Source organism: Phalacrocorax aristotelis, unplaced genomic scaffold, assembly GCF_949628215.1.
Source record: "Phalacrocorax aristotelis unplaced genomic scaffold, bGulAri2.1 scaffold_62, whole genome shotgun sequence".
In the NCBI taxonomy this organism is placed as follows: Eukaryota; Metazoa; Chordata; class Aves; order Suliformes; family Phalacrocoracidae; genus Phalacrocorax; species Phalacrocorax aristotelis.
Window position 1 is genome coordinate 227657 of NW_027441245.1, and position 23717 is coordinate 251373.

Here is a 23717-nt window from a genome sequence, read left to right on the forward strand (position 1 = left end):
CCCACCCAGTACATCCTACTACATACCAGTTCCCTCCCAGTTCACTCCCAGTACATCCCAGTACTTCACAGTTCCCTCCCAGTACATCCCAGTACGTCCCAGTTCCCCTCAGTACATAACACTTCCCTCCCAGTACATACCAGTACATCCCAGTGTCCTCACAGTACGTCCCAGTTCCCTCCCAGTATATCCCAGTTCCCTACCAGTACATCCCAGTTACCTCCCTGTTCCTTCCCAGTACATAACAGTTACCTCCCAGTACATCCCAGTAGATCCTGGTACATCCCAAATCCCTGCCAGTTCCACCCGGTACAACCCAGTACAAGCCTGTACATCCTAGTTCCTCCACAGTACATCCCAGGGCATCCCCGCACATTGTAGTGCCTCCCAGTACATCCCAGTTCCCTCCCAGTACTGGGAGGGACCTGGGATGTACTGGGAGGGAACTGGGACGTACTGGGAGGGACCTGGGATGTACTGGGATGTAATGGGACGGAACTGGGATGTATTGGGAGGCACTGGGAAAGAAGTGGTAGTGAACCGGGAGGGAATTGGGATGTACGGGGATGAACTGGTTGGGAACTGGGATGTACTGGCATGGAACGGGGATGTATTGGGATGTACAGGAACAGAACTGGAATGTACAGCGATGTATTGGCATGTACTGGCAGCGAGCTGGGATTTACTGGGATGTACTGGGAGGAAACTGGGATATACTGGGAGGAAACTGGGATATACTGGGAGGCATTGGGAGGGAAGTGGGTGTCAACTGGGACATTCCAGTTTCCTCCCAGTACATCCCAGTTCCCTACCAGTGCAGCCCAGTACATCCCAGTTCCCTCCCAGTCCGTCCCAATCCCCTCCCAGTACATCCCAGTTCCCTGCCAGTATGTCCCAGTACATCCCAGTTCCCTCCCAGTACATCCCAGTTCCCTCCCAGTACATCCCAGTTCCCTCCCACTACATCCCAGTACATCCCAGTTCCCTCCCAGTACATACCAGTTCCCTCCCAGTACATCCTGGTACATCCCAGTTCCCACCCAGTACATCCTACTACATACCAGTTCCCTCCCAGTTCACTCCCAGTACATCCCAGTACTTCACAGTTCCCTCCCAGTACATCCCAGTACGTCCCAGTTCCCCTCAGTACATAACACTTCCCTCCCAGTACATACCAGTACATCCCAGTGTCCTCACGGTACGTCCCAGTTCCCTCCCAGTACATCCCAGTTCCCTCCCAGTTCACTCCCAGTACATAACAGTTACCTCCCAGTACATCCTAGTAGATCCTAGGACATTTCAAATCCCTGCCAGTTCCACCCGGTACAACCCAGTACAAGCCTGTACATCCTAGTTCCTCCACAGTACATCCCAGGGCATCCCCGCACATTGTAGTGCCTCCCAGTACATCCCAGTTCCCTCCCAGTACTGGGAGGGACCTGGGATGTACTGGGAGGGAACTGGGACGTACTGGGAGGGAACTGGGATGTACTGGGATGTAATGGGACGGAACTGGGATGTATTGGGAGGCACTGGGAAAGAAGTGGTAGTGAACCGGGAGGGAATTGGGATGTACTGGGATGAACTGGTAGGAAACTGGGATGTACTGGCATGGAACGGGGATGTATTGGGATGTACAGGAACAGAACTGGAATGTACAGCGATGTATTGGCATGTACTGGCAGCGAGCTGGGATTTACTGGGATGTACTGGGAGGAAACTGGGATATACTGGGAGGAAACTGGGATATACTGGGAGGCATTGGGAGGGAAGTGGGTGTCAACTGGGACATTCCAGTTTCCTCCCAGTACATCCCAGTTCCCTACCAGTGCAGCCCAGTACATCCCAGTTCCCTCCCAGTCCGTCCCAATCCCCTCCCAGTACATCCCAGTTCCCTGCCAGTATGTCCCAGTACATCCCAGTTCCCTCCCAGTACATCCCAGTTCCCACCCAGTACATCCTACTACATACCAGTTCCCTCCCAGTTCACTCCCAGTACATCCCAGTACTTCACAGTTCCCTCCCAGTACATCCCAGTTCCCTCCCAGTACATCCCAGTTCCCACCCAGTACATCCCAGTTCCCACCCAGTACATCCTACTACATACCAGTTCCCTCCCAGTTCACTCCCAGTACATCCCAGTACTTCACAGTTCCCTCCCAGTACATCCCAGTACGTCCCAGTTCCCCTCAGTACATAACACTTCCCTCCCAGTACATACCAGTACATCCCAGTGTCCTCACAGTACGTCCCAGTTCCCTCCCAGTATATCCCAGTTCCCTACCAGTACATCCCAGTTACCTCCCTGTTCCTTCCCAGTACATAACAGTTACCTCCCAGTACATCCCAGTAGATCCTGGTACATCCCAAATCCCTGCCAGTTCCACCCGGTACAACCCAGTACAAGCCTGTACATCCTAGTTCCTCCACAGTACATCCCAGGGCATCCCCGCACATTGTAGTGCCTCCCAGTACATCCCAGTTCCCTCCCAGTACTGGGAGGGACCTGGGATGTACTGGGAGGGAACTGGGACGTACTGGGAGGGAACTGGGACGTACTGGGAGGGACCTGGGATGTACTGGGATGTAATGGGACGGAACTGGGATGTATTGGGAGGCACTGGGAAAGAAGTGGTAGTGAACCGGGAGGGAATTGGGATGTACGGGGATGAACTGGTTGGGAACTGGGATGTACTGGCATGGAACGGGGATGTACTGGGATGTACTGGGAGGAAACTGGGATATACTGGGAGGAAACTGGGATATACTGGGAGGCATTGGGAGGGAAGTGGGTGTCAACTGGGACATTCCAGTTTCCTCCCAGTACATCCCAGTTCCCTACCAGTGCAGCCCAGTACATCCCAGTTCCCTCCCAGTCCGTCCCAATCCCCTCCCAGTACATCCCAGTTCCCTGCCAGTATGTCCCAGTACATTCAGTTCCCTCCCAGTACATACCAGTTCCCTCCCAGTACATCCCAGTTCCCACCCAGTACATCCTACTACATACCAGTTCCCTCCCAGTTCACTCCCAGTACATCCCAGTACTTCACAGTTCCCTCCCAGTACATCCCAGTACGTCCCAGTTCCCCTCAGTACATAACACTTCCCTCCCAGTACATACCAGTACATCCCAGTGTCCTCACAGTACGTCCCAGTTCCCTCACAGTACATCCCAGTTCCCTACCAGTACATCCCAGTTCCCTCCCTGTTCCTTCCCAGTACATAACAGTTACCTCCCAGTACATCCTAGTAGATCCTGGTACATCCCAAATCCCTGCCAGATCCACCCGGTACAACCCAGTACAAGCCTGTACATCCTAGTTCCTCCACAGTACATCCCAGGGCATCCCCGCACATTGTAGTGCCTCCCAGTACATCCCAGTTCCCTCCCAGTACTGGGAGGGACCTGGGATGTACTGGAAGGGAACTGGGATGTACTGGGAGGGACCTGGGATGTACTGGGATGTAATGGGACGGAACTGGGATGTAATGGGACGGAACTGGGAAAGAAGTGGTAGTGAACCGGGAGGGAACTGGAATGTACGGGGATGAACTGGTTGGGAACTGGGATGTACTGGCATGGAACGGGGATGTATTGGGATGTACAGGAACGGAACTGGAATGTACTGCGATGTACTGGGATGTACTGGCAGCGAGCTGGGATTTACTGGGATGTACTGGGAGGAAACTGGGATATACTGGGAGGCACTGGGAGGGAAGTGGGTGTCAACTGGGACATTCCAGTTTCCTCCCAGTACATCCCAGTTCCCTACCAGTGCATCCCAGTACATCCCAGATCCCTCCCAGTACATCCCAGTTCCCTCCCAGTCCGTCCCAGTACATCCCAGTACATCCCAGTTCCCTCACAGTACATCCCAGTTCCCTCTAAGTACATCCCAATACTTCATAGTTCCCTCCCAGAACGTCCCAGTACGTCCCAGTTCCCCTCAGTACATAACACTTCCCTCCCAGTACATACCAGTACATCCCAGTGTCCTCACAGTACATCCCAGTTCCCTCCCAGTACATCCCAGTTCTCTCCCAGTTCACTCCCAGTACACAACAGTTACCTCCCAGTACATCCCAGTACATCCCAGTAGATCCTGGTACATCCCAAATCCCTGCCAGTTCCACCCGGTACAACCGAGTACAAGCCTGTACATCCTAGTTCCTCCACAGTACATCCCAGGGCATCCCCGCACATTGTAGTGCCTCCCAGTACATCCCAGTTCCCTCCCAGTACTGGGAGGGACCTGGGATGTACTGGGAGGGAACTGGGACGTACTGGGAGGGAACTGGGATGTACTGGGATGTAATGGGACGGAACTGGGATGTATTGGGAGGCACTGGGAAAGAAGTGGTAGTGAACCGGGAGGGAATTGGGATGTACGGGGATGAACTGGTAGGAAACTGGGATGTACTGGCATGGAACGGGGATGTATTGGGATGTACAGGAACAGAACTGGAATGTACAGCGATGTATTGGCATGTACTGGCAGCGAGCTGGGATTTACTGGGATGTACTGGGAGGAAACTGGGATATACTGGGAGGAAACTGGGATATACTGGGAGGCATTGGGAGGGAAGTGGGTGTCAACTGGGACATTCCAGTTTCCTCCCAGTACATCCCAGTTCCCTACCAGTGCAGCCCAGTACATCCCAGTTCCCTCCCAGTCCGTCCCAATCCCCTCCCAGTACATCCCAGTTCCCTGCCAGTATGTCCCAGTACATCCCAGTTCCCTCCCAGTACATACCAGTTCGCTCCCAGTACATCCCAGTTCCCTCCCGGTACATCCCAGTTCCCACCCAGTACATCCTACTACATACCAGTTCCCTCCCAGTTCACTCCCAGTACATCCCAGTACTTCACAGTTCCCTCCCAGTACATCCCAGTTCCCCTCAGTACATAACACTTCCCTCCCAGTACATACCAGTACATCCCAGTGTCCTCACAGTAAGTCCCAGTTCCCTCCCAGTACATCCCAGTTCCCTCCCAGTTCACTCCCAGTACATCCCAGTAGATCCTGGTACATCCCAAATCCCTGCCAGTTCCACCCGGTACAACCCAGTACAAGCCTGTACATCCTAGTTCCTCCACAGTACATCCCAGGGCATCCCCGCACATTGTAGTGCCTCCCAGTACATCCCAGTTCCCTCCCAGTACTGGGAGGGACCTGGGATGTACTGGAAGGGAACTGGGATGTACTGGGAGGGACCTGGGATGTACTGGGATGTAATGGGACGGAACTGGGATGTAATGGGACGGAACTGGGAAAGAAGTGGTAGTGAACCGGGAGGGAACTGGAATGTACGGGGATGAACTGGTTGGGAACTGGGATGTACTGGCATGGAACGGGGATGTATTGGGATGTACAGGAACGGAACTGGAATGTACTGCGATGTACTGGGATGTACTGGCAGCGAGCTGGGATTTACTGGGATGTACTGGGAGGAAACTGGGATATACTGGGAGGCACTGGGAGGGAAGTGGGTGTCAACTGGGACATTCCAGTTTCCTCCCAGTACATCCCAGTTCCCTACCAGTGCAGCCCAGTACATCCCAGATCCCTCCAGTACATCCCAGTTCCCTCCCAGTCCGTCCCAGTACATCCCAGTACATCCCAGTTCCCTCACAGTACATCCCAGTTCCCTCACAGTTCACACACAGTTCACTCCCAGTTCCATTCCAGTACATCCCAGTACATGCCACTTTCCTCCAAGTAAATCCCCGTTCCCTTCCACTACATCCAAGTTCCCTCCCACTTCCCTCTAAGTACATCCCAGTACTTCACAGTTCACTCCCAGTACATCCCAGTTCCCCTCGGTACATAACAGTTCCCTCCCAGTACACCCCAGTACATCCAGTTCCCTCCCAGTATGTCCCACTACATCCCAGTTCCCTCCCAGTCCATCCCAGTTCCCTCCCAGTAAATCCCAATTCCCAACACTTTCCACCCAGTACATCCCAGTTCCCTCCCAGTACATCCAGTTCCCTCTAAGTACATCCCAGTACTTCACAGTTCCCTCCCAGTTCACTCCCAGTTCCCTCCCAGTACATCCCAGTTCCCTCTAAGTACATCCCAATACTTCATAGTTCCCTCCCAGAACGTCCCAGTACGTCCCAGTTCCCCTCAGTACATAACACTTCCCTCCCAGTACATACCAGTACATCCCAGTGTCCTCACAGTACATCCCAGTTCCCTCCCAGTACATCCCAGTTCTCTCCCAGTTCACTCCCAGTACACAACAGTTACCTCCCAGTACATCCCAGTACATCCCAGTAGATCCTGGTACATCCCAAATCCCTGCCAGTTCCACCCGGTACAACCGAGTACAAGCCTGTACATCCTAGTTCCTCCACAGTACATCCAGGGCATCCCCGCACATTGTAGTGCCTCCCAGTACATCCCAGTTCCCTCCCAGTACTGGGAGGGACCTGGGATGTACTGGGAGGGAACTGGGACGTACTGGGAGGGAACTGGGACGTACTGGGAGGGAACTGGGATGTACTGGGATGTAATGGGACGGAACTGGGATGTATTGGGAGGCACTGGGAAAGAAGTGGTAGTGAACCGGGAGGGAATTGGGATGTACTGGGATGAACTGGTAGGAAACTGGGATGTACTGGCATGGAACGGGGATGTATTGGGATGTACAGGAACAGAACTGGAATGTACAGCGATGTATTGGCATGTACTGGCAGCGAGCTGGGATTTACTGGGATGTACTGGGAGGAAACTGGGATATACTGGGAGGAAACTGGGATATACTGGGAGGCATTGGGAGGGAAGTGGGTGTCAACTGGGACATTCCAGTTTCCTCCCAGTACATCCCAGTTCCCTACCAGTGCAGCCCAGTACATCCCAGTTCCCTCCCAGTCCGTCCCAATCCCCTCCCAGTACATCCCAGTTCCCTGCCAGTATGTCCCAGTACATCCCAGTTCCCTCCCAGTACATACCAGTTCCCTCCCAGTACATCCCAGTTTCCTCCCAGTTCCCTCCCACTACATCCCAGTACATCCCAGTTCCCTCCCAGTACATCCCAGTTCCCTCCCGGTACATACCAGTTCCCTCCCGGTACATCCCAGTTCCCACCCAGTACATCCTACTACATACCAGTTCCCTCCCAGTTCACTCCCAGTACATCCCAGTACTTCACAGTTCCCTCCCGGTACATCCCAGTACGTCCCAGTTCCCCTCAGTACATACCACTTCCCTCCCAGTACATACCAGTACATCCCAGTGTCCTCACAGTACGTCCCAGTTCCCTCCCAGTACATCCCAGTTCCCTCCCAGTACATCCCAGTTCCCTCCCAGTACATCCCAATACTTCATAGTTCCCTCCCAGCACGTCCCAGTACGTCCCAGTTCCCCTCAGTACATAACACTTCCCTCCCAGTACATACCAGTACATCCCAGTGTCCTCACAGTACATCCCAGTTCCCTCCCAGTTCACTCCCAGTACACAACAGTTACCTCCCAGTACATCCCAGTAGATCCTGGTACATCCCAAATCCCTGCCAGTTCCACCCGGTACAACCCAGTACAAGCCTGTACATCCTAGTTCCTCCACAGTACATCCCAGGGCATCCCCGCACATTGTAGTGCCTCCCAGTACATCCCAGTTCCGAACCAGTGCAGCCCAGATCCGTCCCAGTCTGTCCCAGTACGTCCCAGTACATCCCAGTTCCCTCACAGTTCACACACAGTTCACTCCCAGTTCCATTCCAGTACATCCCAGTACATGCCACTTTCCTCCAAGTAAATCCCAGTTCCCTCCCACTACATCCAAGTTCCCTCCCACTTCCCTCTAAGTACATCCCAGTACTTCACAGTTCAGTCCCAGTACATCCCAGTTCCCCCTCGGTACATAACAGTTCCCTCCCAGTACACCCCAGTACATCCCAGTTCCCTCCCAGTCCATCCCAGTTCCCTCCCACTAAATCCCAATTCCCAACACTTTCCACCCAGTCCATCCTAGTTCCCTCCCAGTACATCCCAGTTCCCTCTAAGTACATCCCAGTTCCCTCTAAGTACATCCCAATACTTCATACTTCCCTCCCAGCACGTCCCAGTACGTCCCAGTTCCCCTCAGTACATAACACTTCCCTCCCAGTACATACCAGTACATCCCAGTGTCCTTACAGTACATCCCAGTTCCCTCCCAGTACATCCCAGGTCCCTCCCAGTTCACTCCCAGTACACAACAGTTACCTCCCAGTACATCCCAGTAGATCCTGGTACATCCCAAATCCCTGCCAGTTCCACCCGGTACAACCCAGTACAAGCCTGCACATCCTAGTTCCTCCACAGTACATCCCTGTGCATCCCCGCACATTGTAGTGCCTTCCAGTACATCCCAGGTCCCTCCCAGTTCACTCCCAGTACACAACAGTTACCTCCCAGTACATCCCAGTACATCCCAGTAGATCCTGGTACATCCCAAATCCCTGCCAGCTCCACCCGGTACAACCCAGTACAAGCCTGTACATCCTAGTTCCTCCATGGTACATCCCAGGACATCCCTGCACATTGTAGTGCCTCCCAGTACATCCCAGCTCCCTCGCAGTACTGGGAGGGACCTGGGATGTACTGGGAGGGAACTGGGATGTACTGGGAGAGACCTGGGATGTACTGGGATGTAATGGGACGGAACTGGGATGTATTGGGAGGCACTGGGAAAGAAGTGGTAGTGAACCGGGAGGGAATTGGGATGTACGGGGATGAACTGGTAGGGAACTGGGATGTACTGGCACGGAACGGGGATGTATTGGGATGTACAGGAACGGAACTGGAATATACGGCGAAGTATTGGCATGTACTGGCAGCGAGCTGGATTTACTGGGATGTACTGGGAGGAAACTGGGATATACTGGGAGGAAACTGGGATATACTGGGAGAAAACTGGGAGGGAAGTGGGTGTCAACTGGGACATTCCAGTTTCCTCCCAGTACATCCCAGTTCCCTACCAGTGCAGCCCAGTACATCCCAGATCCCTCCCAGTCCCTCCCAGTACATCCCAGTTCCCTCACATTATATCCCAGTTCCCTCCCAGTTCACACACAGTTCACTCCCAGTTCCATTCCAGTACATCCCAGTACATGCCAGTTGCCTCCCAGTTTCCTCTAAGTACATCCCAGTACTTCAAACTTCCCTCCCAGTACGTCCCAGTTCCCCCTTGGTACATAACACTTCCCTCCCAATACATCCAAGTTCCCTCCCAGTACATCCCAATCCCCTCCCAGTACATCCCAGTTCCCTGCCAGTATGTCCCCAGTACATCCCAGTTCGCTCTCAGTACATCCCAGTTCCCTCCCAGTACATCCCAGTTCCCTCCCAGTTCCCTCCCACTACATCCCAGTACATCCCAGTTCCCTCCCAGTACATACCAGTTCCCTCCTAGTACATCCCAGTACATCCTGGTACATCCCAGTTCCCACCCAGTACATCCTACTACATACCAGTTCCCTCGCAGTTCACTCCCAGTACATCCCAGTACTTCACAGTTCCCTCCCAGTACATCCCAGTACGTCCCAGTTCCCTCCCAGTACATAACAGTACATCCCAGTGTCCTCACAGTACATCCCAGTTCCCTCACAGTACATCCCAGTTCCCTACCAGTACATCCCAGTACATAACAGTTACCTCCCAGTACATCCCAGTACATCCTAGTAGATCCTGGTACGTCCGAAATCCCTGCCAGTTCCACCTGGTACAACCCAGTACAAGGCTGTACATCCTAGTTCCTCCACGGTACATCCCAGGGCATCCCCGCACATTGTAGTGCCTCCCAGTACATCCCAGTTCCCTCCCAGTACTGGGAGGGAACTGGGATGTACTGGGAGGGAACTGGGATGTACTGGGATGTAATGGGACGGAACTGGGATGTATTGGGAGGCACTGGGAAAGAAGTGGTAGTGAACCGGGAGGGAATTGGGATGTAAGGGGATGAACTGGTAGGAAACTGGGATGTACTGGAATGTACGGAGATGTATTGGCATGTACTGGGAGCGAGCTGGGATTTACTGGGATGTACTGGGAGGAAACTGGGATATACTGGGAGGAAACGGGGATATACTGGGAGGAAACAGGGAGGAAAGTGGGTGTCAACTGGGACATTCCAGTTTCCTCCCAGTACATCCCAGTTCCCTACCAGTGCAGCCCAGTACATCCCAGATCCCTCCCAGTCCCTCCCAGTACATCCCAGTACATCCCAGTTCCCTCACAGTACATCCCAATCCCCTCCCAGTACATCCCAGTTCCCTGCCAGTATGTCCCAGTACATCCCAGTTCCCTCCCAGTTCACTCCCACTACATCCCAGTTCCCTCCCAGTACATACCAGTTCTCTCCCAGTACATTCCAGTTCCCTCCCAGTTCCCTCCCACTACATCCCAGTTCCCTCCCAGTACATACCAGTTCCCTCCCAGTTCACTCCCAGTACATCCCAGTTCCCACCCAGTACATCCTACTACATACCAGTTCCCTCCCAGTTCACTCCCAGTACATCCCAGTACGCACCAGTTCCCCTCTGTACATAACACTTCCCTCCCAGTACATAACAGTACATCCCAGTGTCCTCACAGTACGTCCCAGTTCCCTCCCAGTACATCCCAGTTCCCCACCAGTACGTCACAGTTCCCTCCCAGTACATAACAGTTACCTCCCAGTACATCCCAGTACATCCCAGTAGATCCTGGTACATCCCAAATCCCTGCCAGTTCCACCCGGTACAACCCAGTACAAGCCTGTACATCCTAGTTCCTCCACAGTACATCCCAGGGCATCCCCGCACATTGTAGTGCCTCCCAGTACATCCCAGTTCCCTCCCAGTACTGAGAGGGACCTGGGACGTACTGGAAGGGAACTGGGATGTACTGGGAGGGACCTGGGATGTACTGGGATGTAATGGGACGGAACTGGGATGTATTGGGAGGCAATGGGAAAGAAGTGGTAGCGAACCGGGAGGGAATTGGGATGTACGGGGATGAACTGGTAGGAAACTGGGATGTACTGGAATGGAACGGGGATGTATTGGGATGTACAGGAACGGAACTGGAATGTACGGCGATGTATTGGGATGTACTGGGAGCGAACTGGGATTTACTGGGATGTACTGGGATTTACTGGGATGTACTGGGATTTACTGGGATGTACTGGGAGGAAACGGGGATTTACTGGGAGGAAACGGGGATTTACTGGGAGGAAACGGGGATTTACTGGGAGGAAACGGGGATTTACTGGGAGGAAACGGGGATTTACTGGGAGGAAACGGGGATTTACTGGGAGGAAACGGGGATTTACTGGGAGGAAACTGGGAGGGAAGTGGGTGTCAACTGGGACATTCCAGTTTCCTCCCAGTACATCCCAGTTCCCTACCAGTGCAGCCCAGTACATCCCAGATCCCTCCCAGTCCCTCCCAGTACATCCCAGTACCCTCACAGTACATCCCAGTTCCCTCACAGTTCACACACAGTTCACTCCCAGTTCCATTCCAGTACGTCCCACTACATCCCAGTTGCCTCCCAGTTTCCTCTAAGTACATCCCAGTACTTCAAAGTTCCCTCCCAGTACATCCCAGTTCCCTCACAGTACATCCCAGTTCCCTCACTGTACATCCCAGTTCCCTCACTGTACATCCCAGTACTTCACAGTTCACTCCCAGTACGTCCCAGTTCCCCTCAGTACATAACACTTCCCTCCCAGCACATAACAGTACATCCCAGTGTCCTCACAGTACATCCCAGTTCCCTCACAGTACATCCCAGTTCCTTACCAGTACATCCCAGTTCCCTCCCTGTTCCTTCCCAGTACATAACAGTTACCTCCCAGTACATCCCAGTACATCCTGGTACATCCAAAATCCCTGCCAGTTCCACCCGGTACAACCCAGTACAAGCCTGTACATCCTAGTTCCTCCACAGTACATCCCAGGGCATCCCCGCACATTGTAGTGCCTCCCAGTACATCCCAGTTCCCTCCCAGTACTGGGAGGGAACTGGGATTAACTGGGAGGGACCTGGGATGTACTGGGATGTAATGGGACGGAACTGGGATGTAATGGGACGGAACTGGGATGTATTGGGAGGCACTGGGAAAGAAGTGGTAGTGAACCGGGAGGGAATTGGGATGTACGGGGATGAACTGGTAGGGAACTGGGATGTAGTGGCATGGAACGGGGATGTATTGGGATGTACAGGCAGGGAACTGGAATGTACTGCGATGTACTGGGATGTACTGGGAGCAAACTGGGATTTACTGGGATGTACTGGGAGGAGACTGGGATATACTGGGAGGCACTGGGAGGGAAGTGGGTGTCAACTGGGACATTCCAGATTCCTCCCAGTACATCCCAGTTCCCTACCAGTGCATCCCAGTACATCCCAGATCCCTCCCAGTCTGTCCCAGTACATCCCAGTACATCCCAGTTCCCTCACAGTACATCCCAGTTCCCTCACAGTTCACACACAGTTCACTCCCAGTTCCATTCCAGTACAGCCCAGTACATGCCACTTTCCTCCAAGTAAATCCCAGTTCCCTCCCACTACATCCAAGTTCCCTCCCACTTCCCTCTAAGTACATCCCAGTACTTCACAGTTCACTCCCAGTACATCCCAGTTCCCCCTCGGTACATAACAGTCCCCTCCCAGTACACCCCAGTACATCCCAGTTCCCTCCCAGTATGTCCCACTACATCCCAGTTCCCTCCCAGTCCATCCCAGTTCCCACCCAGTAAATCCCAATTGCCAACACTTTCCACCCAGTACATCCCAGTTCCCTCCCAGTACATCCCAGTTCCCTCTAAGTACATCCCAGTACTTCACAGTTCCCTCCCAGTTCACTCCCAGTACACAACAGTTACCTCCCAGTACATCCCAGTACATCCCAGTTCCCTCCCTGTTCCTTCCCAGTACATAACAGTTACCTCCCAGTACATCCCAGTACATCCCAGTAGATCCTGGTACATCCCAAATCCCTGCCAGTTCCACCCGGTACAACCCAGTACAAGCCTGTACATCCTAGTTCCTCCACAGTACATCCCAGGGCATCCCAGCACATTGTAGTGCCTCCCAGTACACCCCAGTTCCCTCCCAGTACATCCCATTACATTCCAGTGCCCTCCCAGTACATCCCAGTACATCCCAGTTCCGTCCCAGTACATCCCAGTACTTCACCGTTCCCTCCCAGTACATCCCAGTTCCCTCCCAGTACATCCCAGTTCCCTCCCAGCACATCCCAGTACGTCCCAGTTACCCTCAGTACATAACACTTCCCTCCCAGTACATACCAGTACATCCCAGTTCCCTACCAGTTCCTTCCCAGTACATAACAGTTACCTCCCAGTACATCCCAGTACATCCTGGTACATCCCAAATTCCTGCCAGTTCCACCCGGTACAACCCAGTACAAGCCTGTACATCCTAGTTCCTCCACACTACATCCCAGGACATCCCAGGACATTGTAGAGCCTCCCAGTACGTCCCAGTTCCCTCCCAGTACAACCGAGTAGATCCTGGTACGTCCCCGTTCCCCGCACTGTACGTCCCCGTTCCCCGCACTGTACTGGGAGGACAACCGAGCCTGCGCAGTGACTGACATAGGGAACGAGCAAGTTTGTACCCATCACTAGACAAGACAATAATGACTATGTATGAGTATGTGAAATTTTCATCTATAAATTGTACGGGAAAGGTGCGTGAGGTACGCACGCCAGGAGGAGCGATCCCCCGTGCATCCGGCGCCGCGAATAAAGAATGCCTGCTCTTTAATACTAAATTGGTGTTGAGGAGTCGTTTCCGATTTTAACGCGTTTTTCGGTAACACAGGGAGTCAGATCAAGAGAGCCAGAGAACAACAAAACACCGACAGGCTACAGGACAGAGCAGGAGGAATAAAAAAAAAAAAAAAACGGAGCCAGAGCCAGGCAGAGAGAGGCGGAGAAAGAAAAAGGAGCCACAGGCTACAGGACAGAGAGAGGGAGGACTGAAAAGACGGGGAGGCAGGGAGCCACTCAGAGCGAGACGGAGAAAGAAGGTGCGGGGGGAGCGCAAAAAAAAATAATTTTGCAGCAGGTAAGGAAAGAGAGGGGGCCGGGGGAGAGACAGGGAGGGCCCAGGACGTACAAGAGAGGCAACGGGGCCCCAGTGGCCCAGGACTCACCGCGACTCTCGCTCTCAGCGCTGCTGGCACAATTTAGCCGTTCAGATGCTTCTTTCCCCTCCTCTCCTCCCTGCCTCTTCTGCAGCTCCAGACTCTAGGCCGTCCTCCACCTGAAGAGAATACGTGGGTGTCTTACAGCTCTTACCAGATGAGGCTTCCTAGGCACGTAGCCTAGCTTGCTCGTGCACTACACGCCCGTACCCAACTCCGGGTTACGCGTACAGACCCTACGGTGCACGTTGGTGGCCTGGCCCGCTGCGGGCTATGAAGGGGGATCCTTCCTCCCCCACCTGCATGGACAGGCTCTCTCTTGCCTGCGGCAGGAAGGCAGCTGGCAGCCAGAGCACCTTCAGTTTCTTCTTCTTTACCTTTCGTTGGCGTCTCCAGCTTCAGCCGAGGCAGCTCCTGTCCGCAGCCGGGAAGGGCTTTGTCTATCCCTTTTCGGCCCTGCGCTGCGAGGACGGCGAGGACGGGCAGAGAGAAGCCACGCGAGCCTGAGACGGCCACAGGCAACGGCATCCCCGGGGAAGGACAGACAACCACGTCCTCAGCACGGTCTCTGGGAGAGGGAAAGAAGAAACAGTGACCGTCATTACCGTCGATCGACCCTGGCCAAAGCCTCTCCTTCCGCAGGGGCTTCTGGACACACCGCTCCCTCCCCACGCTACTGCTAAGGGCCCCTGCACCAAGGGGGAATCCAGTGCGCTTGAGGGACGGCTTGCTGCCTTCACGACAGGGCCTGGGGGCGGCCTAAGGCTATGCAGCACGCTTATGGGGAGGTGCCGGAGCTGGGGGCAGGCGCACGGGGCAAGGGGGGCCAGGGGAGGCTGAGCGGGACCTCCAGTGGGCCGGGGACGCGGCCATCATCTGCGCCCTGGGCACGGGGAAAAGGTCATCGTCCTCCTCCTTTCCCTCTTCCCTTCTGTCAGCTCACGGGGAACTCACCGCTTCTCGGGAAGCGGCCGCACCCGCAAGCCCCCAGTAATCAACACGAAGCCAACCCCAAAAATACACCTCGCGTACCGTACGCGCCACGGCCGCCCGGCACCCGAGCGCCGGAAGACCGCGCCTCCCGCCATGCCCGGCGAACCACGTGACAGGGCCGGCAGCCACTGCGCCAGGAATACAGCTCCCGGCATGCTCTGCGGCACAACCCGGCCGCCCGGCAGCCGCAAGGACTACAGCTCCCGGCATGCTCTGCGGCACAACCCGGCCGCCCGGCGGCCGGTTTGATGCGGAGCCACCCAGCATCCCTGCGAGCACAGCTGCAGGCGCAACAGCAGTTACGCAGCCACAACTAGGCACTAAACAAAGGCTTTCCAACACTGGAGGTCTAGAACAGGTAGACATTAGCACAGAAGCACAAGGGGCTCCGTCACCCTGCACAAATCTCCCCGTGCCTACACACGCACACGTTCAGAAGTTAGTTATCAGAAAACGCCCGACTCAGCCATTTGCCACAGTCACGAGACTCACGACATGATAACACGACATGACACGCGAGGTGGGCTCAGAGTTTTAAGGCAAGAAATACCTCCCACGCCCCCCACCCGAGATCTTTCAGGGTCCACACCTGCCATCGCCCCGCACCAAACCTACCCGGCCAAAGGCTTTCAGGTGGCCCGAAACACTGTACACAGAAAATAACCAGGGACAGACCTGCATTGTTCGGAAGCGAACGATGCCCGACCGGGGCTCCTCTGCGGGGCACGGAGCCCCCCGGCCCCGCCCGGAGACACACACCCGCCCCCCCGCTGCCCGAACTCACCCACCAGCGCTCTCCGGCCCCCGGACACGGCCGCGCTGCTCTCTCAGGCGGCTGCCGCAGGCGAGGCTCGGGCACCGCCAGGCCTCCAGGCGTCCCGAGGGGCTGCCGGACACCGCAGGGGATGGCTGCCGGCGGCCGGACCGCCGCGGCGCTCCCCGCCCAGCTCCGAGCAGGCTCCGCCGGCCGCGGGCTTCCCACGCCGGGCCGCAGAGGGGCCCCGGCACCGCACAGGGACGCCTCGCGACCCGGCCGCCACACGCACCGGCCCTTCGGCCTCCACACGCACCGCTCCCCGCCCCCGCTCCGACGCGCCGCGCACGCGCCACCGGAAGCCCGAGCCCCGCGGGGCGGCCCTTAAAGGGCGGCCGGAAGGAACGGCCCCCACCGGCCCCGCCACCGCGCCCAGCCGGTGAGCGCCAGCGCCCCCTGCTGGCCGGGCCGCGCTCAGCTCGCGAGGGCGCCGAGGGCCGGGCGGGGCGGGACGCGCCGGCTCGGGGCCAGCGCCTTCTCGGGGCGAGCGGGAAACCCCTGCGGGCCCCGGTCACGGCCGGGCACAGCCGCGCGCCCTCCGAGAGCTGCTGAACGGGGCTGCCGCTCGTGACACATACCGAGCCGTCTGCGACGGGAGCGGGCAGACGAGGAAGGGGCCGGCGGCCGCGGCGCCCTGGCCCCAGGCGGAGGGGGGGGGCTGGGGCCCGGGGGGCCGCCCCCCTACTCACAGTTCCCTCACAGTTCCCTCACAGTTCCCTCACAGTTCATCCCATGGACGGAACCGGGACCTACTGTGAGGCACTGGGAAAGAAGTGGTAGTGAACCGGGAGGGAATTGGGATGTACGGGGATGAACTGGTAGGGAACTGGGATGTACTGGCATGGAACGGGGATGTATTGGGATGTACAGGAACAGAACTGGAATGTACAGCGATGTATTGGCATGTACTGGCAGCGAGCTGGGATTTACTGGGATGTACTGGGAGGAAACTGGGATATACTGGGAGGAAACTGGGATATACTGGGAGGCATTGGGAGGGAAGTGGGTGTCAACTGGGACATTCCAGTTTCCTCCCAGTACATCCCAGTTCCCTACCAGTGCAGCCCAGTACATCCCAGTTCCCTCCCAGTCCGTCCCAATCCCCTCCCAGTACATCCCAGTTCCCTGCCAGTATGTCCCAGTACATCCCAGTTCCCTCCCAGTACATACCAGTTCCCTCCAAGTACATCCCAGTTCCCTCCCAGTTCCCTCCCACTACATCCCAGTACATCCCAGTACTGGGAGGGACCTGGGACGTACTGGGAGGGAACTGGGATGTACTGGGAGGGAACTGGGATGTACTGGGATGTAATGGGACGGAACTGGGATGTATTGGGAGGCACTGGGAAAGAAGTGGTAGTGAACCGGGAGGGAATTGGGATGTACGGGGATGAACTGGTAGGAAACTGGGATGTACTGGCATGGAACGGGGATGTATTGGGATGGACAGGAACGGAACTGGAATGTACTGCGATGTACTGGGATGTACTGGGAGCGAACTGGGATTTACTGGGATGTACTGGGAGGAAACTGGGATATACTGGGAGGAAACTGGGATATACTGGGAGGAAACTGGGAGGGAAGTGGGTGTCAACTGGGACATTCCAGTTTCCTCCCAGTACATCCCAGTTCCCTACCAGTGCAGCCCAGTACATCCCAGATCCCTCCCAGTCCCTCCCAGTCCATCCCAGTTCCCTCACAGTACATCCCAGTTCCCTCCCAGTTCACACACAGTTCACTCCCAGTTCCATTCCAGTACATCCCAGTACATGCCAGTTGCCTCCCAGTTTCCTCTAAGTACATCCCAGTACTTCAAAGTTCCCTCCCAGTACATCCCAGTTCCCTCCCAGTACATCCCAGTTCCCTCCCAGTACATCCTGGTACATCCTGGTACATCCCAGTTCCCACCCAGTACATCCTACTACATACCAGTTCCCTCCCAGTTCACTCCCAGTACATCCCAGTACTTCACAGTTCACTCCCACTACATCCCAGTACGTCCCAGTTCCCCCTTGGTACATAACACTTCCCTCCCAATACATCCAAGTTCCCTCCCAGTACATCCCAATCCCCTCCCAGTACATCCCAGTTCCCTGCCAGTATGTCCCAGTACATCCCAGTTCCCTCCCAGTACATACCAGTTACCTCCCACTACATCCCAGTTCCCTCCCAGTACATCCCAGTTCCCTCCCAGTACATCCTGGTACATCCTGGTACATCCCAGTTCCCACCCAGTACATCCTACTACATACCAGTTCCCTCCCAGTTCACTCCCAGTACATCCCAGTACTTCACAGTTCCATCCCAGTACATCCCAGTACATCCCAGTTCCCCTCAGTACATAACACTTCCCTCCCAGTACATAACAGTACATCCCAGTGTCCTCACACTACGTCCCAGTTCCCTCCCAGTACATCCCAGTTCCCTCCCTGTTCACTCCCAGTACATAACTGTTACCACCCAGTACATCCCAGTACATCCCAGTAGATCCTGGTACATCCCAAATCCCTGCCAGTTCCACCCGGTACAACCCAGAACAAGCATGTACATCCTAGTTCCTCCACAGTACATCCCAGGACATCCCCGCACATTGTAGTGCCTCCCAGTACATCCCAGTTCCCTCCCAGTACTGGGAGGGACCTGGGATGTACTGGGAGGGACCTGGGACGTACTGGGAGGGACCTGGGATGTACTGGGATGTAATGGGATGGAACTGGGATGTATTGGGAGGCACTGGGAAAGAAGTGGTAGCGAACCGGGAGGGAATTGGGATGTACGGGGATGAACTGGTAGGAAACTGGGATGTACTGGCATGGAACGGGGATGTATTGGGATGTACAGGAACAGAACTGGAATGTACAGCGATGTACTGGCATGTACTGGCAGCGAGCTGGGATTTACTGGGATGTACTGGGAGGAAACTGGGATATACTGGGAGGAAACTGGGATATACTGGGAGGCATTGGGAGGGAAGTGGGTGTCAACTGGGACATTCCAGTTTCCTCCCAGTACATCCCAGTTCCCTACCAGTGCAGCCCAGTACATCCCAGTTCCCTCCCAGTCCGTCCCAATCCCCTCCCAGTACATCCCAGTTCCCTGCCAGTATGTCCCAGTACATCCCAGTTCCCTCCCAGTACATACCAGTTACCTCCCACTACATCCCAGTTCCCTCCCAGTTCCCTCCCACTACATCCCAGTACATCCCAGTTCCCTCCCAGTACATACCAGTTCCCTCCCAGTACATCCCAGTACATCCTGGTACATCCCAGTTCCCACCAAGTACATCCTACTACATACCAGTTCCCTCCCAGTTCCCTCCCAGTACATCCCAGTACGTCCCAGTTCCCCTCAGTACATAACACTTCCCTCCCAGTACATAACAGTACATCCCAGTGTCCTCACAGTACGTCCCACTTCCCTCACAGTACATCCCAGTTTCCTCCCAGTACATCCCAGTTCCCTCCCTGTTCCTTCCCAGTACATAACAGTTACCTCCCAGTACATCCCAGTACATCCCAGTAGATCCTGGTACATCCCAAATCCCTGCCAGTTCCACCCGGTACAACCCAGTGCAAGCCTGTACATCCTAGTTCCTCCACAGTACATCCCAGGGCATCCCCGCACATTGTAGTGCCTCCCAGTACATCCCAGATCCCTCCCAGTACATCCCAGATCCGTCCAAGTCTGTCCCAGTACGTCCCAGTACATCCCAGTTCCCTCACAGTACATCCCAGTTCCCTCACAGTTCACACACAGTTCACTCCCAGTTCCATTCCAGTACAGCCCAGTACATGCCACTTTCCTCCAAGTAAATCCCAGTACCCTCGCACTACATTCAAGTTCCCTCCCACTTCCCTCTAAGTACATCCCAGTACTTCACAGTTCACTCCCAGTACATCCCAGTTCCCCCTCGGTACATAACAGTTCCCTCCCAGTACACCCCAGTACATCCCAGTTCCCTCCCAGTATGTCCCACTACATCCCAGTTCCCTCCCAGTCCATCCCAGTTCCCTCCCAGTAAATCCCAATTCCCAACACTTTCCACCCAGTACATCCCAGTTCCCTCCCAGTACATCCCAGTTCCCTCTAAGTACATCCCAGTACTTCACAGTTCCCTCCCAGTTCACTCCCAGTACACAACAGTTACCTCCCAGTACATCCCAGTACATCCTAGTAGATACTAGGACATTTCAAATCCCTGCCAGTTCCACCCGGTACAACCGAGTACAAGCCTGTACATCCTAGTTCCTCCACAGTACATCCCTGTGCATCCCCGCACATTGTAGTGCCTTCCAGTACATCCCAGGTCCCTCCCAGTTCACTCCCAGTACACAACAGTTACCTCCCAGTACATCCCAGTACATCCCAGTAGATCCTGGTACATCCCAAATCCCTGCCAGTTCCACTCGGTACAACCCAGTACAAGCCTGTACATCCTAGTTCCTCCACGGTACATCCCAGGACATCCCCGCACATTGTAGTGCCTCCCAGTACATCCCAGTTCCCTCCCAGTACATACCAGTTCCCTCCCGGTACATCCCAGTTCCCACCCAGTACATCCTACTACATACCAGTTCCCTCCCAGTTCACTCCCAGTACATCCCAGTACTTCACAGTTCCCTCCCAGTACATCCCAGTACGTCCCAGTTCCCCTCAGTACATAACATATCCCTCCCAGTACATAACAGTACATCCCAGTGTCCTCACACTATGTCCCAGTTCCCTCCCAGTACATCCCAGTTCCCTACCAGTACATCCCAGTTACCTCCCTGTTCCTTCCCAGTACATAACAGTTACCTCCCAGTACATCCCAGTAGATCCTGGTACATCCCAAATCCCTGCCAGTTCCACCCGGTACAACCCAGTACAAGCCTGTACATCCTAGTTCCTCCACAGTACATCCCAGGGCATCCCCGCACATTGTAGTGCCTCCCAGTACATCCCAGGTCCCTCCCAGTCCCTCCCAGTACATCCCAGTACATCCCAGTTCCCTCACAGTACATCCCAGTTCCCTCCCAGTTCACACACAGTTCACTCCCAGTTCCATTCCAGTACATCCCAGTACATGCCAGTTGCCTCCCAGTTTCCTCTAAGTACATCCCAGTACTTTAAAGTTCCCTCCCAGTACATCCCAGTTCCCTCACAGTACATCCCAGTACTTCACAGTTCACTCCCACTACATCCCAGTACGTCCCAGTTCCCCCTTGGTACATAACACTTCCCTCCCAATACATCCAAGTTCCCTCCCAGTACATCCCAATCCCCTCCCAGTACATCCCAGTTCCCTGCCAGTATGTCCCAGTACATCCCAGTTCCCTCCCAGTACATACCAGTTCCCTCCCAGTACATCCCAGTTCCCTCCCAGTTCCCTCCCACTACATCCCAGTTCCCTCCCAGTACATACCAGTTCCCTCCCAGTACATCCCAGTACATCCTGGTACATCCCAGTTCCCACCTAGTACATCCTACTACATACCAGTTCCCTCCCAGTTCACTCCCAGTACATCCCAGTACTTCACAGTTCCATCCCAGTACATCCCAGTACGCACCAGTTCCCCTCAGTACATAACACTTCCCTCCCAGTACATAACAGTACATCCCAGTACATCCCAGTAGATCCTGGTACATCCCAAATCCCTGCCAGTTCCACCCGGTACAACCGAGTACAAGCCTGTACATCCTAGTTCCTCCACAGTACATCCCAGGGCATCCCCGCACATTGTAGTGCCTCCCAGTACATCCCAGGTCCCTCCCAGTACTGGGAGGGAACTGGGATGTACTGGGAGGGAACTGGGACGTACTGGGAGGGAACTGGGATGTACTGGGATGTAATGGGACGGAACTGGGATGTATTGGGAGGCACTGGGAAAGAAGTGGTAGTGAACCAGGAGGGAATTGGGATGTACTGGGATGAACTGGTAGGAAACTGGGATGTACTGGCATGGAACGGGGATGTATTGGGATGGACAGGAACGGAACTGGAATGTACTGCGATGTACTGGGATGTACTGGCAGCGAGCTGGGATTTACTGGGATGTACTGGGAGGAAACTGGGATATACTGGGAGGAAACTGGGATATACTGGGAGGCATTGGGAGGGAAGTGGGTGTCAACTGGGACATTCCAGTTTCCTCCCAGTACATCCCAGTTCCCTACCAGTGCAGCCCAGTACATCCCAGTTCCCTCCCAGTCCGTCCCAATCCCCTCCCAGTACATCCCAGTTCCCTGCCAGTATGTCCCAGTACATCCCAGTTCCCTCCCAGTACATACCAGTTCCCTCCCAGTTCCCTCCCACTACATCCCAGTACATCCCAGTTCCCTCCCAGTACATACCAGTTCCCTCCCAGTACATCCCAGTTCCCTCCCGGTACATCCCAGTTCCCACCCAGTACATCCTACTACATACCAGTTCCCTCCCAGTTCACTCCCAGTACATCCCAGTACTTCACAGTTCCCTCCCAGTACATCCCAGTACGTCCCAGTTCCCCTCAGTACATAACACTTCCCTCCCAGTACATACCAGTACATCCCAGTGTCCTCACAGTACATCCCAGTTCCCTCACAGTACATCCCAGTTCCCTACCAGTACATCCCAGTACTTCACAGTTACCTCCCAGTACATCCCAGTTCCCCTCAGTACATAACACTTCCCTCCCAGTACATACCAGTACATCCCAGTGTCCTCACAGTAAGTCCCAGTTCCCTCCCAGTACATCCCAGTTCCCTCCCAGTTCACTCCCAGTACATAACAGTTACCTCCCAGTACATCCCAGTACATCCCAGTAGATCCTGGTACATCCCAAATCCCTGCCAGTTCCACCCGGTACAACCCAGTACAAGCCTGTACATCCTAGTTCCTCCACAGTACATCCCAGGGCATCCCCGCACATTGTAGTGCCTCCCAGTACATCCCAGCTCCCTCCCAGTACTGGGAGGGACCTGGGATGTACTGGGAGGGAACTGGGATGTACTGGGAGGGACCTGGGATGTACTGGGATGTAATGGGACGGAACTGGGATGTATTGGGAGGCACTGGGAAAGAAGTGGTAGTGAACCGGGAGGGAATTGGGATGTACGGGGATGAACTGGTAGGGAACTGGGATGTACTGGCATGGAACGGGGATGTATTGGGATGTACAGGAACAGAACTGGAATGTACAGCGATGTATTGGCATGTACTGGCAGCGAGCTGGGATTTACTGGGATGTACTGGGAGGAAACTGGGATATACTGGGAGGAAACTGGGATATACTGGGAGGCATTGGGAGGGAAGTGGGTGTCAACTGGGACATTCCAGTTTCCTCCCAGTACATCCCAGTTCCCTACCAGTGCAGCCCAGTACATCCCAGTTCCCTCCCAGTCCGTCCCAATCCCCTCCCAGTACATCCCAGTTCCCTGCCAGTATGTCCCAGTACATCCCAGTTCCCTCCCAGTACATACCAGTTCCCTCCCAGTACATCCCAGTTCCCTCCCACTACATCCTGCTACATACCAGTTCCCTCCCAGTTCACTCCCAGTACATCCCAGTACTTCACAGTTCCCTCCCAGTACATCCCAGTACGTCCCAGTTCCCCTCAGTACATAACACTTCCCTCCCAGTACATACCAGTACATCCCAGTGTCCTCACAGTACGTCCCAGTTCCCTCCCAGTACATCCCAGTTCCCTACCAGTACATCCCAGTTCCCTCCCTGTTCCTTCCCAGTACATAACAGTTACCTCCCAGTACATCCCAGTAGATCCTGGTACATCCCAAATCCCTG

The 23717-nt window shown here is 55.0% G+C and overlaps 1 long non-coding RNA gene across 8 annotated transcripts in view; it reads right to left on the reverse strand.

Moving 5' to 3' along the window:
- LOC142051170 (uncharacterized) overlaps window positions 1–23717 on the reverse strand; it is a 391438-nt gene that overhangs the window by 227656 nt on the left and 140065 nt on the right. For all 8 annotated transcript variants that reach the window (XR_012658334.1, XR_012658331.1, XR_012658333.1 and 5 more), the window contains one exon: window positions 14158–14267. This is a non-coding gene — a long non-coding RNA (uncharacterized LOC142051170). The remainder of the gene's footprint in view (window positions 1–14157; window positions 14268–23717) is intronic.